The following is a 15,199-nucleotide window of genomic DNA, read 5'->3' on the forward strand; positions in this document are numbered from 1 at the left end:
CACAATTTATTAGGGAATTTTGGGTATCAAATCTTACTCGCTTACTCTTCAAGCCGAGGATTGCTATAGACAATCTTTGCCATTTTATTCAGGGTTATGCAATCTGAGCCACATTCAAAGCATCGTAATTCTGCATGTTATTTTCATATATGCTATAAATTATTCTCTTATTCCCCCATAAGAATTTATTTTTTTGAGTAAGAGAACATTGCTTAGGAAAAATTTCAGTCAAGTTAGATACAAAAAAAAAGTCGAATGTACAGAGGCTACGAAGAAAGTGGCCTTGAACAAATCAAGCAATAGCAACCTAAAAGATAAGTATTCCAAATAAGGAATATCTTATTTGTATGATGATGCATAAATTATTTATACTTCATAGTTCAGCTGAAAGACATTATTATTTCCCCATGTCACTGAAGTGATCAAAGAAGAGGGGTGGGAATGTAATTTATAGTTTGTTTGGATTTTTTCATGCATTGTAGAATTTAAATTGCATACATTACAACAATAGGATATCTTATATATGAAGCTGTTAACAAAGCAGTAAACTTGTTTTGCTGGAATGGAAACCATAGCACAGTCTGTTCACATTAATTATTGTTGTTGCTTTATCCTGAACAAACTCTTAACTCTTCATTTTATCCATATCCAACTAAATGTGGTTGCTATTGGGCTGGCTGCGGTACATACCTTCCTCCACTCTGTTCAGCATCTCCAGCCAAATGGTGAAGCTAAATCTTGGGAGTCTTTCTCTTCCTTATGAAAATAACACCTGACTTCCCATAGGCACAACACAAAAGACACCTCCTTCCAAAAGTTTTAGTCTTCGTCATCAGTCATGGATTAAGCACGTAGTGACTTCCATTACTTCCCTGGAAAGGCTGGATTCTGGAAGCAGATCCATTTAAGCAATTCCTGCACTCAGAAAACTTGAGGGAAGTCAGTCAGGCTCTGAGGCAGGGTTGCGTAGGCTTGTGTATCTGCAGGTTCTAACCCCCAAGGATTTCCCTCAGTAAATCTTTGTCTCAGTGTAAAGTCAAGTCATGTACTTCATGATACAGAATGGACTGTCTGATACAAACCTCATAGATACTGAAGCATGAAGTAATAACAGCATATATTTTTAAATTCATTTTAGTTTATTTACTTCCAGGGTCAAGCCAATTTAAGTGCTTTAGGACAGTTACCAAGAGCTGTCATGCGAAGTTTCTTTTGCTGTTTTACACACACACTCCTGGTGAGACAGACTGCCTGAGGTAAATGAGGTAAACACTGTGCCATGGCTGCCTCCACAATACTGCAAACAAGTTTTGCCTTATCTGTTGACCACTTCATTCTGTATATAAATTTAAGTTAATATCTTTATTTTTTCCTTCCTTCCTTCTTTTTTACTGCTTTAACACTTTCATTTAAGAAACTTGTTTATCTAAAAAATCATATACAATTCCTTGTAATGTCCAGGACTATTATCCTCTATGTATTTGTATATTCTTCCAGAATCAATTCCACGTCTACTACTATATCTATTAGGTATTCATACTCATATTGTTCTTGGGTTGTCCTTATATAAACTTAACAATAAAAATATCTGATGAAAACATCAATTGCAATAGATTTTCAGTACAAGTTTTTGTGGGAACAATTCAGAGTAAAATTGAAACAGATTTTCATTAAGCCTTGCAGTAATAAACAAATTATTCTGAGAGAGCAGCTATATAAACAGTAAACAATAATCTCTTACTGAAAAAAGTTATATTTCTTCACTGATAACCTTACATGAAACATTCTTAAAATTTTCAACAAACTCTCTACCAGTTTTCAGTCCTCCATATGCTCCTAGTGTAATTTATGGTATTATAGATATCCAGTGTCTCTGGGCTTGTTATATGCAGTGCAGCAGAGAATTTCTGGTTCTCCAATTTCACTGCAATGCAATTTGCTTCTAGGAAAATTCAGAGGCACTGCACTACCCCATCCAGTTCTCCCAGACTCTTCTCTAGACACAGTGAGTTAAGTTGCTTTCCTGAATTTTAGATACTCATTTGCAGTACTTATTACCAAGATTTACTTTTCTTCTAGTGTGAAAAGAAGTTGTGACACATAAGAATGCTGGTCATAACTTTGAAACCTGAGATGCGAAGCACAGGTCCTGCTTACAGACAATTGTCCCTGCTGCATGACTCAGCCTATGTCCATTGACTCGTGTTAGCTGTTACAGACCTTGGCTACGCATTTGTTTGCAAATGCAGTACAAGCTGACCGAAAAAAAAAAAAAAAAAAAAAAAATATCACTAAAGCCACGTGGTTTCAAAGTGATCTCTGTTAAATTGTGTCTGACAGGTATAGCTGTATTTTATTAGGTAACCATAGCTGTGGTTTTTCCCCTGTAGCTGTTAGATTCCCAGCAGAAGGATCTGGAGGCTGGGTAACATGCCTTTTGTCTCAGGCAGAACTTAGGAAACTGCAAAGAGGAGCATAAGACAAACAGACTAAATCAATTGGTACACCACTGTATACTGAGAATATCAAAGCATGAAAATCATTTTAGAATAATGTTTTTAATTTGAACATGAAGATGGGTGCCATCTGCACAGTGAATAAATACTCAGTCTGAATAAGCATTATTGGACCTCCAAAAGGGGGAGGGGGAAATCTAGGCTTTAATTTGTGGCTATTTGAACAGTCATTCCTACTTCATAGACAATAAATACAGCACTTTGATTTATACAGGTATTCTATTTTTGAAACCTAACCAAACTGGTTTATTGGGTTTATTTTGACTTTCTGAAAAAGTCTAACCACAATAAAATCTATTCAGAGCTAGGTACTACAGTTTAAAAATAACAAAGCATAAATAACTCTTTCCTGACAAACATTTGTAGAACCTAGTCTGAATATATAATTGCTCAGCTGCAGAAAATTTTTATTATGCCCGATACAGAGCTACATAAAGAGACTGATCATCTGATTTGGCATGACCTCAAGCTATGCATTATTTTTCCTGTGGTAATGCAACTGCATTCAAAATTTAGTTTCTCTAGAAGTTATTCATTGTAATAATGTACGTTAGGATGACAGCAAAATTTCAGTTTTCTATGAAGAGTCACGAGTATTGAATCAGTAGCAATAGGGTAAAATAGGAAGATGTGTGTACGTGCATGTATGTATCTGACTATAGCCGAGTGTGTGTGTATAGATATAGAGATGTTCAAAACATACGGAGGGGTGATAGGCAACAAAAGAAAAAATTTATAAACTTCCCTTTATCTTTTCATAAATCCTATTTGTTGTGATTCTTCATAAAAAAGCCAAACTTCTTTTTATAGTTTTGGTGAGAAACCTATTCTTGTTGTCGTATGTTTGTATTGTGTACAGAAACACTCACTTATGCTCTTTTTGATGTCACACTTGGCTTTTATCAAAGGTAGATTCTAAGAGACAAGGGAATCAAAAGCAGTCTAGCCAGTGTATCTATCCAAGCTGCTCTCCAGCACTGCTATTCCCAGATAAAGCCAGACTAATTAGAATATAGGTATAAGGTTGTAAAAACCTGGCATCATTCAAAGGTTCAATGTATCTAACAAGAGGACAAATTAAAAGTCCGTTTTAGCTATATGCATATATTCATGTACTAAGAGAAATGGAACTCTCATTTACTGGATTCTGTTATAAAAAGCTATGCAAAGGAAGGAAAAAAAAAATTATTTGGCTTTCAGCACAAGCCTATTTATCCATTGTCTTTCAAGTTCATCTCAAACATTCAGATAAACAAAGATAGGTGATCAAAGGCATACATTATCTTTGGCAATATACCCATGTTTTAGCTAGTCTTTGATACTCTGTACCTCAATGTCATATATAGCAAGTTGTGCTTAGAAGGGTATGACAATTAAAAAATATGTTGTAAGCACATAACTTCAGAAACAGTATACTAATGAAGATATGTCAACAGTGAAAGATTTTTATTATTAAGCTGATCAGTCTGGGTAGCTGTAGAAGTTCATAACTTATCCGTCTAAAGCATGCTGGTACATAGTATTTCAGAGCTAGACTAAGGTGCACTGGGGAAAAATTCAGTCTATGCTAATGGACCACATCTCTGTTGCAGGTATCAGCATTATTCTTGTCAGCATCAGTAGATTTCACCATGTGAAGCTCTGTAAGATGATACACCAGTGTAGATATGCTATTTAAAAAAAAAAATAATGTGTATATATATGGCTAATTCAGTCTGATTAGGAAGGTGAGGATGTTTTTGTCAGATGTTTTATGTCATCTGTTAAAGGCTTTTTTGTTGTTGTTGTTAGAAATTCATTTCTCTTAGACTGAACAGTGGTAAATCGGATTGATTATATGCATCAGGGTGTGCTTTTCCTCCAGTGAAAAAGTCAATTCAGTTATGTTTAAAGCTTCTAATACAAGATGATGTTCATTTTGGTCTTATTTTTGTAAGAATTTTTAAAATTTCTTTTGCAAGATAATAAAAACCCAAAACAATGCTATGAGCAAAACAACTAAATTACTTCAACAGTAATTAGCAAAGACATCAGGTCAAAGGAATGCAAACATACAAGTCTATTGCTATGCCTCACTGCAAAACTCTAGTATGCTGCGTTAGTAGATTTGTTAAATCTTTCAGCAATTGCAGAGAAATGAGTATCAACATGTCTGGTTGTACCTGAGTATTTTTAATACTTTCAAGATGTATATCTAATACTCAGATGTATTCAGGTTAATTTATTCAGACATTCATTAGCTTCAGACTTATTTCTGGTGGAGACAGAAGCTTTCTGTTAGCAACAAATTATGTAAGCCTTTCTTCTGCACTTCACCTAAATGGAGCAGTGACATAAGAACTTAAGTAGCTGCTAAAACATTATTGCTGAGACATCAGTTTTATTTGACAGACCAAATTTAAAAAAAAAAATAAAATTCAGGACTAAAGCCATGTTTTTCATAAAATAAGCATTGCTAACATCTTTGTGAGTAGAGTAACCCGATTTTATGTTCACACTCTGACTTTCAGACAGGAAATGAAAAAAGGGTAATTTTTTTCCCCTCACATATAAAGTTGAATGGAGGGAAAGAAATAGCAAATTTTTGTTGCCAGTATATACTTATAATTCCAACTTGGAGTTTGAGGACTTCAACATACCACCGTTTTAATTCTTTTATATATGCCATGCTATTACCTTAATTCTAAATGGAGTATTATTTGCAGTATTATAGGGTCAGTGGTGCTTTATGATGGTTCTGTAATTGAAGTAAAGTTAAATCTTTCCTGAGGCAAGTAGAACAAAACTCAAAAGCATTATTGCTATCTGAGAAGGATCAATGGCTGAGACATCTCCCCAGGACATACTTGACATACACCTCTTAAGACTGTCTTTTGAAAATAAACTAAGGTGGATTTTTTTCTTCCTCTTGTGAAGACTATATGCTGAATAAGAAACAGTATGACCAAAGATATCTTATGTTGGTGCGTGCAGTGTTCAGATGCTTTGACCCAGCACTCTCTGGATAAATTATCTGACTTTTTGTAGCTTTCAGGATCAGACTTCAAAATTAGCCATTTAAACTAAATATTTGGGTGAAACATTCAGTACAAAGCAACAAAGTTATTTCCCCAAGTATGGATTTTGATTTATCAAGTTTTCAAGTAGGGTCATGCTCTTAGCTAACAAGAATGCAAGCAAAATGATTTGCTCCTTTTTTCCCACCCCCTCCAGGCTTCGTTTAGCATTTGATAACGTACAGTCAGCTACACTTATTCTTAAATATGGATTGGTGATTATAGACACAGTTTTGTTCAAAATAAATATTGCATATTTTTATAAGCAAGTTTCCAGACTATTTGAAATATAAGATACCTTATATATTATAAATCAGTATTTCACGCATGCTTTGTTTATATCTAGGAGAGTTCAGGATATTTCCATTGAAACCAAAGGTCTAACCTCAGGTTTCTAGTGCTATCAGAGTAAAGCATATTACTGAGATTGTTTACTTTTATAATGCTATGTATAATCACTACACTTCGCCCTTTAACTTCTACAATTGTGCTTTCCTACCCATCTTCACACAGCTCAGAGAGATGGAGGAAGGCCAGGTTTAGCATAGAGTTTCGAGGTGGGGGATAAAAAAACCAAAGCACACAGCAAAAACCAAAAGCAAACCAAACACAACCCTAGAACACATAAGGATCTTAAAAACAAAGTCATTCCCTGTCAGTATCAGAGGACAGGATTTACTAGACTCTCTATTAGTAAATTGACTATAAGAAAGAAAAATCATCTCTTCCAGATGCACCTGGCATTCCGCTTTGCTTCCGGATTCTCTCCAAGGTGGGCCATTACTTTTAAATGCACAAATATGTAACAATATGTGCCAAGCCTTAGTGCAATTATGTTTTCATCTGAACACACCTTAGCATATTTAAACATTATCAGTGCAAAGCTTTAGCATCATACACTGCCCAAAGTGTAACAATTTGTCCTTGCAATATTCAAGGTGGTGAAATTTGTTATTACAATATATCCCAATTCCTCTGGTATCTGGAGGGGAGTAGTGAGTGTTAGTAAAGGCTAAGTTAGACTTGGAGTTACTGTACACATGTGTTAGCCAGTATTTTATATTTAAAACATGGGATTTAAAAAGCTTCCATTTATCAAAACAAGTGATGGCAGCTAGTTCATACATTTGAAAAACACAATGAAATCTCACATCTAAGTGAGCAAAAGATAAAACAGGCCTATTCAGGAAGAATGTTCTTTTCTGTAGCAATCCTAGAAGTCTTTGAGTATGGGTAAGAAATAGGATCTGTTCCCATATTTGATGCAATACAGTTCATCTAAAATAATAGATCATAGTTTTATTTAGTTTAATACAGGCCATGTAATTCACTTGAGTATTTAACTTAAACATATGGAAAATCCTCATTTCTCTTAGGGGTAGGAAATAGACTCAAGTGATTAAAAATCATCTGGTTACTTTTCCTGGTAGCTTTTTATTGCTTGTTTTTGTAGGAAGTTAAGAATTCTCTGAGGAAGGCTCCAAGATATTTGTGTGGCTTTGTGAGTAATGGAAAGAATTTACAACAAAATATGCTACTGCTGCCTGGTGATATGGAACAATAAATAACAAAATAGTCAAGAAGGAAGGATTTCTCAGACTCCCTTTCTATAAAATAGCTTTTCCTAAAGGAAAGTGGAACTGCTGTAGAACAACTTATATGAAACATTTGAGATGATGCTTGCCAAGGAAGCCTACTTTGGAATTTGGCAAGAAGCCAGCGTGTTCTAATTACCTTTACTTTGCAGTTTGAGTTCTTGGTAAGAAAGTGCTACTTGGAAGCAGCTTGTACTGTAGAATTTGATAATCCTGAATAAATTCAATAGTTCTGCTGGGCCAGTAATTTAAGCAGTCTTTCAAAAAAAAAAAAAACCACCACCCAAACCACCAAAAAGCCGAAAATCACCCAAACAAAAACATGCTGAAAATAATGTTTTCTAAAAGCCAGCTTCACAAGGATATAAAATGCTAGGTAGCCAAAGTTGAGCAGTATTATAAATAATCATTTTTTATGTAGGTTATTAAAAATAACAATTATTTTCTTATGAAAATGGGTAGTTTTCACATTGAATACTGCATTCCTCGCTCAAGGAAAAGAAAGAATAGCAGTTTCAGGAAAACTTTTATTATAGAAGGAGAGAATATAGAATTATTCTTTCACAATTACTTCATGCAGTAGAAAAATTTCAAAGCAATAAGCCATATAAATACTATTCTTACCACAACATTTACTACAAGGCATAACACCCTTGGTCTTCATTAGCATTTTAGAATAAATGAATGCCATTATGAACATCAGTATGTCATACTGAAACAGCTGTTGATATTCTGTACAGTTGCTTTCGGTTATATTAGCATCTATCTTCAAACAGTCTAAACTGCTTTATTTTTAAGCTTAACCTGAACTCATTATTCTGATTTCCCGTTGATATTACAAGAGTAAACAAACAGCAAAAAGGCTACTGCTATCAGGCAGCCTTAATCACCATCTGCCTTCATACGTTTCTCTCTTGCCCCGCCTTCACTACTGCCATCAGTTCCAAAGTTGTTGCATCACCTGCACTGCATTAGGTGTATGCCACCCAGTATGCTTTCCCACTGACACTGCCAGCTGCATTTATCTATTCATAATTAAGAGCTTGCAGGGGGCTTTTTGATTCATAGAAGTTACAAAATTAAGCTAAAAGTTGTGCAAGTTATTCTTACTAGAATTAGACACTACCAGACAGATTTAACTGAGTCAGTCTTTATATTTCATTAGAGAACTTCTCACTTTTGGGTTTAATTTCCTGACACAAGCTTTCACTTCCAGCATAAGCAGTATAAATACTAACCTGCGTAACAATCACAGGTGATGTGCTCAAAGCAAATCACAGCTCTGATAACGTGGACAAGCAGTTCATGGTTTTCGTCTAGGGTTACAGCTTCACACTACGTCAGAGCATTTGCGCTACATTCCTGACTGTCGTATGGAAAAAAACAGTGGATTTAAGTTCTCTGTACCTCAGGTTTGACCTCTGTAAAGAAAAAGTAGGAGCATTGCTATGCTTTAGGGCTGAGGTGGCATTTCACAATACATGTAACACAGTCTAACTAAATACTGCTGCCAAAGGGACAGTCCCTTTTTCCCCTTTCAGCCCTAGCTGCACGTTTCTGCCCCTTCTCTCACACTGGATCCAGCAGTCATGGCACTGCATGGTGAGTCAGATTTTTACCTTTTCATTGCTAATCTGACAATCCCAGCACTTCTTGATCAATGCAAGGGAAGGAACAGGAAGGCCCAACTTAGTGGATGAGGTGTGCAGAGACTGGAATCGCCCCAGTTGGCAACAGCCTACAGATCCAGTTATTTAGTTTGTGAAACTGTGGCCAGAGTAGTTAGAACTAATGTGATCCCAGAAAGAGTATCTTTTGGCATATGCAAAGCATATCTCGAAGGCCATACCTTCTTACTCATCTGTTTATCACACTACATCATCAGCAATATTATTATATACAATCAGAGCTGAAGTTGCCGATTTATTTTTTTTGTCTATTGTTCATAAATTCCACGTTATAATTAATTTACCTCTTACACTATAGGATTTGTCTGGTTTAAAAAAAGCCCATATGACTTCTTCAAAAGGTTCTACAAATAGAACAGGAGTAAATAAGAGAGCAAGAAAGTTTGCTGATAAACAGAGTTTTTCAACATACTTGAGACTAAAACACATACATTGAAAAAGCACAGTATTAGATTATGAAATAGTAGGTTAAATCTTGTGCAAGTGAATGCAAAGCAACAGTCTAGGAAAAGACAGCCTACATCATATGGAAACAGTAAAGGGTTCTGGTTTGGGTCCTGTCAACCAGATAGAGAGCTGTGGGATTTACTGTGAATAGCTCCCTAAAAATGCCAGCCGAGTGCTCAGCAATGGTTAAGATAAGAACACTGTTAGGAATTTGGGATGAGAGCTGAGAACAAAACAGAAGAGACTACTTGTTGCATTGTATAAATTAAGGATGTACCCACATTTTGAATACAGCATGCAGATCTGTTCCTGTGCCAGAATATATGTTTAATAAAATTTAGAGGATCAGAAAAGGGCAGCAGGGATTTTTAGAGATACAAACCAGTTTCTACATGGTAAGCGACTGACTAGATTATCTTGCTCTGTCATCCTTTTATTTTCCCAGCTGAAGAGTCCAAAAGTTATTTCATAAGTCAGATACCTCTCACATGCCTATATGGTCATCTCATAGGGACTAAAACCATAGATTTGAATAAGAATTAGGCAAACTCAGAAAGTTGGTACTCTGGTGTGTATTTATAGGCATTTCCTATCCTAGGTTCTCACAGCACTTCACAAACCACAATGAATCCAGTGACAGATGATTAGGAGGAGTGCTGTAACCAGACAAAAAAGTGTTTTCCCCCCTACTATGACCTCCCATGCTATAACGATCAATGTAAGTTTTCCTTGAATTAGAGGCCGGTTTTCTATTTCTGTGCATTTGAAAGTCTCTTATAGTTTTATGTTTTCTGTAAGTTGCTTTTTGGGTTTTATGTTCAGCTTACTATGATTTTATGTTTAAAATACCAGAGCCAAGGGCTTTTAAATTCTCATTTAGAAACAACTTACACTTTTTGACAAATGATTTCTTGCAGTTAATAAGTGCTCTTTGTTCTGTGGTTTATCCTTCTTAGGTTTGGAGGGAAAGATCCTTTCAGCTTTTTTTTTTTTTTTTCTTTAATTAAAGTCAATAGATTATGTTGAGTCTCTAGAATAGCATCCTTAAACTCTAAACTGCTTGCAGGCATTTTATCCTTTTAGCTATTACTTCAAAGTGAGAGCAGAGGTTGATTTGCCTAAGGGCACAAGGTGAATTAATGAGGGAGATGGGGGAACAAAATTGAGGCACAAAGGCTGGCAATCTGTTGGTTTGGTATCCAGCTATACAACTTCCCCGCATAATTCTTACTGTATAACAACAATAGTCTTCACTTCTTGGCAACAGTTATCCTGCAGTTTCACTATACTGCCAAATACTTACAGCTACATGAGATATACTAGACATGAACAATATTGAAATATTCTTACACATCAAGATTTTGGTTTTGTATTGTCTCAATACAGACCACAGTTAAGCAGAACATGTGCCCTATTGACAGGGTTCAACTGGAGAGTTTTAGAACTAATTTCCAAAGCAGGTGCCTTCCACTTGTGTAATGGGCAGGTGCCTTCCACTTGTGTAATGGGACTTCTCACAATTTGACTACCACATTTAGAGACATCTGTGAACTGAATTACCAGATTTCAACTTACATGCATCTCTGAAATTTTAAAATACAGATCTTAGTGTTTTACTATATGTAGCAAGTACATGAAGTATGATAGAATTATGCAGCAAATTCCCACCAAAAAGGTGTATATACAGTTGTTTTGAAATTAATTTCTACTTTTACATAATGCAGCCAATGTTACAAAAATATTATCACAGTTTGTCACTTTTAAGTGGCAGCATCTCAGTTAAGTAATTTCAAGACATTTTCATCCCTTTCCTATATCTAATCTGTGCTGGTCTGATTTTGCTTGATTTCCATCTTGAATGGCTACTTAGTTGCTTTCCTCTTAGGCCAATTTCAGAAATACCGAATGGGCAGATTTTCTGCCTCCAAAGTGTGCCTGAAGTACAGGGTTCTGACTAATCCCAGCCTGACCAAGAAGGAGTAATCTTTCTGTTGATACATTACTTGTAGTTTAAATCATGTGCATCTCCTAATTTGAAAGGGATTTAGGACACAAGATTTAGATCCAGATCTATTCTCTGAATGCTCCATAGTTGTCAGAACCTTGATCTGCTAATCCAGGACTGCCTAGGCTTTTTAGAAAAACTATGGCTCAGATTTAGTGATGCTCCTGTTCCTTCACAAAATCCTCATGAAATTCTGGAGGGTGCGTGTTTTGCCTTGCTTGACCTTTGTTTAATTAAGTAGGATAAACACACAGTTGTTGCTCCAACACCCAGAAGCTGGAGGGAAAAAAATAGCAATATGACATAAAAATACTTCAAAAAGTTTCTACAGTGAAGCAGAAATGCCATCTGGTTCAATTTGGAGGGTTAAAAAGCTGTTCTGTATTTACAAAAATTTTGCAAATACCCTGAAAATCCTTAATCCTTGGCAGGTATATCCTAAAGAAACATCTGGGGTGTTAACTTCTGGAATAAAGATACATGGAGTATATAAAAAGATAGTGGTCTCAGTTTTTGTTTATACATAGCACTTTTATTGGCAACACAGAGCAGCATTAAAGTGTGCAACATGTTTTTAAAAAGCAAGTTTAAAGCACACAGAATTGTCATCCCAGACTGCTCACACAAAAAAGAAAAAAAAAGACAAGAAGGGGGAGTGGGAAAAAAAAAAAAGACAAATAACATAATAACATTTTCTCATGCAGGTATTCTGGAAAGTATAGGAGACTCCACCCAACATAGTAAACAGACAGTTTACAGAAAAGCCAGGCTCAAAAGAGAAGTAAAATGAGGAACTCGGCAGTCAAAAAATACAGAAGTTCAGTAACTAAATAAATGTTCAGTGTTAAAATTTATCATCCTGATTCTAGGAACTAAGTGATATGACCACAGGCTACAAAAATAGCCACAGAAGGAGTCACATGGAGTGATATAATGTGAACATAGAATAAATCCTTGCTTTTTTTAAACTGAAAAACTTATATTCAGTAAAACTCTAGGAAAAACAGAAACCAACAGAAAGGTTAGCCCTGGTGCACTGAATCAGGTCAAGGGCAGCATTCATCTGTACGCATTTAATGCTTACATCAGTACCCAATGGTAGAAAAATCTGATACTAACCTTGGCATAACAGTGCAAAGCATTGCACAGAAGTAATGGATAAGACCTTCATTTCTGGAAAAGTTACTCTGCATTAAATGCATCATCATATAGCTGCTTAATTTCTTCTGTTCAAGGACAGAAATAGGTATGGGAGTGTTAAGCAGCCCCATTACGAGGGTCTGTCCTCATGAAGGAGGTTCATGACTTCTCAGATATGAAGGATTTTTGGTCTGTTGCTTTTCTACCATATGTTCTTATAAATAAAGGCACTCAGGAAATCTGAGATGCAGCAGAGAGCAGTGGATTGCATTTCAGTTTTGCCAGTCTGCACTCCCACAGTAATATGCTCTAGGATAAGGTTTTCCAAAGTCTGAAGTGTTTTGAAGAGAACTCATTAAGAATGTAATCCTAAAACATTTCTAAGGAAGCCAGAAAGAAAATAAAACAACTTTCAAGATTTCCATTAGAATATATTGGAAAACACACACCACAGTGCTGAGCTGTGAATGGTTAAAGAAAATTAATAGCTGTATGCAGTGTGCTAATACCCTAATGCAAGCAAAGAGTGTCATTCCGTATGCCCTGGCACATGAGATCATTGGCCAAGTGGCTGAATATTTCAAACCACATGAGAAGAGCATTGCTCCTTCCAGCATGGAATGTGGCCAGAAAAGAGAGAAGGGGAAAAAAAAAAAAGAAAGCTTTAGAATCTCCTTTAAGAAAAAATAAAACAAAAAAGTGGCCCTGCTATGAGCTGCATATGACTTGCCAGGTCCATCTTTTAGAACTGGTCTTGAATTTAAGTTTGCCCATAAATAGATTCTGTGTTAACTTCTCTTTCTATCACATCATAACACCACTGAGGAGTTCACCAACAGACTCATGTGGCTTTGGAGCCTGTCATAGCTGCTGGTTGTTGAAGTTACTCTTATTACCCAGCTCTCTTTTATTCTAGAGTACTTGAATATTCAACTGTGATGCTTTACACCATTTAATTGTCTTCATAGAACTGGGTGTTAATAAGGAGCTAATGTGTTCTCAAGATAAAATGCACAATAAAAGTATATACAACAATATTATAGCAAATTTTAGATTATAATGAGAAGCAACTACAAAGGCATTGGATTTAAAGCAGTGAAGGCTCAAATTGTGACTTTACCAGAAACTACTTAGTCAAGTCACTGAAGTGAGTAACTGAAATATACTTAAGCAGATGTTACAAACACAGACTCACTGTCAGTGAAGGAGGAGTTGGTCTATGAACTATTACAGGAGCTTGACCCCTACAAATTGATGGGCCCTGATGTTATCCACCTGAGGGTGTTAAGAAAGCTGGCTGATGTCATCATGAGGCTGCTCTCCATAATCTTTGAGAAGTCGTGGAGATCAGGGATGTCCCAGAAGACTGGAAGAAGGCTAATGTCACCCAAATCTACAAGAAAGGCTTAAAGGAGAATCCAGGAAGTTGTAGGCCCATCAGTCTTACTTCACTCCCTGGGAAGGTTATGGAATGGATCGTCCTGGGGGCTGTCACAAGTCAAATGAAGCACAGGATTGGGAAAAGCCAGCAGGCATTCACCAAGGGCAAATCGTGCTTGACAGCCCCGATAGCCTCCTATGACAAAGTAACCTGCTTGGTTGACACGGGATGAGCAGTGGACATTGTCTACCTGGATTTCTCTGAGGCCTTCAATATTCTCCCCACAGCCACCTCCTATAGAAATTGATGTCTTACGGTCTAGACAAGTGGTCTGTGTGGTGGGGGAGGGACTGGCTGAGAGGCTGCACCCATGAGGTGGTAGGAAATAGCTTTTTCAAACTGGCAATCTGTCACAACTGGGGTCCCCTAGGGATCAATATTGGGTCCAGCGCTGTTTAATATCTTCATAAGTGATCTGGATGATGGGATCAAGTGTACCCTGATGGAGTTTGCTGATGATACCAAACTGAGTGGGGAAGTGGATACTTCAGAAGGGAGAGCTGCTCTGCAAGAAGACCTGGATAGGCTGGAAGAGCGGGCTAACAAGAACCTTATGAAGTTCAACAGGGACAAGTGTAAGGTCTTGCACGTGGGAAAACATACTCCAGGAGTGCAGCACAGGCTGGGATCCACCTGGCTGGGGAACAGCTCTGTGGAAAGGGACCTGGGGGTCCTGGTGGACAACAAGCTCAGTATGAGCAAACAGTGTGTTGCTGTGGCAAAGAAAGCCAACAGAATGCTGGGTTGCATCAACGAGGGCATCACCAGCAGAGATAAAGGAATCATCATCCCACTCTACTCAGCACTTGTCAGGCCACACCTGGAATATTGTATTCAGTTTTGGTCCCTGTTATAGAAAAAAAGATGTAGACAGGCTGGAGAGGATCCAGAGAAGGGCCACAAAGATGATCAAGGGACTGGGCAGCCTACCAAGTGAGGACAGGCTGAGAGAAGGGGGTTTGTTCAGCCTTGAGAAGAGAAGGCTTAGGGGAGACCTTATCTCCATGTTCCAGTATTTAAAGGGTGGCTACCAAGAAGATGGAGACTCCCTTTTTACAAGGAGTCCCATGGAAAAGATGAGGGGTCATAGGTACACAGTACTCCTGGGGAGATTCTGACTGGACACAAGAGGAAAATTTTTCACAATGAGAACAATCAGCCACTGGAATAATCTCCCCAGGGCAGTGGTGGATTCCCCAACATTGGACACTTTTAAGATTCAGCTGGACAGGGTGTTGGGCCACCTTGTCTAGACCGTGATTTTGCCAAGAAAGGTTGGACCAGGTGAACCTGTTTTTCTGTGATTCTCCG

At 37.1% G+C, this 15,199-nt stretch overlaps 1 protein-coding gene and 1 long non-coding RNA gene across 6 annotated transcripts in view; one reads left to right on the forward strand and one right to left on the reverse strand.

Annotated features, from left to right (window-relative positions):
• Positions 1-15,199, reverse strand: part of RAF1 (Raf-1 proto-oncogene, serine/threonine kinase) — an 80,861-nt gene that overhangs the window by 47,655 nt on the left and 18,007 nt on the right. The window lies entirely within an intron of this gene.
• The window catches only part of LOC141928441 (uncharacterized), a 49,347-nt gene continuing 35,088 nt past the window's right edge, over positions 941-15,199 (forward strand). The window contains exons 1-2 of the long non-coding RNA XR_012624757.1: positions 941-1,256; positions 1,947-2,005. This is a non-coding gene — a long non-coding RNA (uncharacterized LOC141928441). The remainder of the gene's footprint in view (positions 1,257-1,946; positions 2,006-15,199) is intronic.

This window comes from Strix aluco, chromosome 11 (genome assembly GCF_031877795.1).
Source record: "Strix aluco isolate bStrAlu1 chromosome 11, bStrAlu1.hap1, whole genome shotgun sequence".
In the NCBI taxonomy this organism is placed as follows: Eukaryota; Metazoa; Chordata; class Aves; order Strigiformes; family Strigidae; genus Strix; species Strix aluco.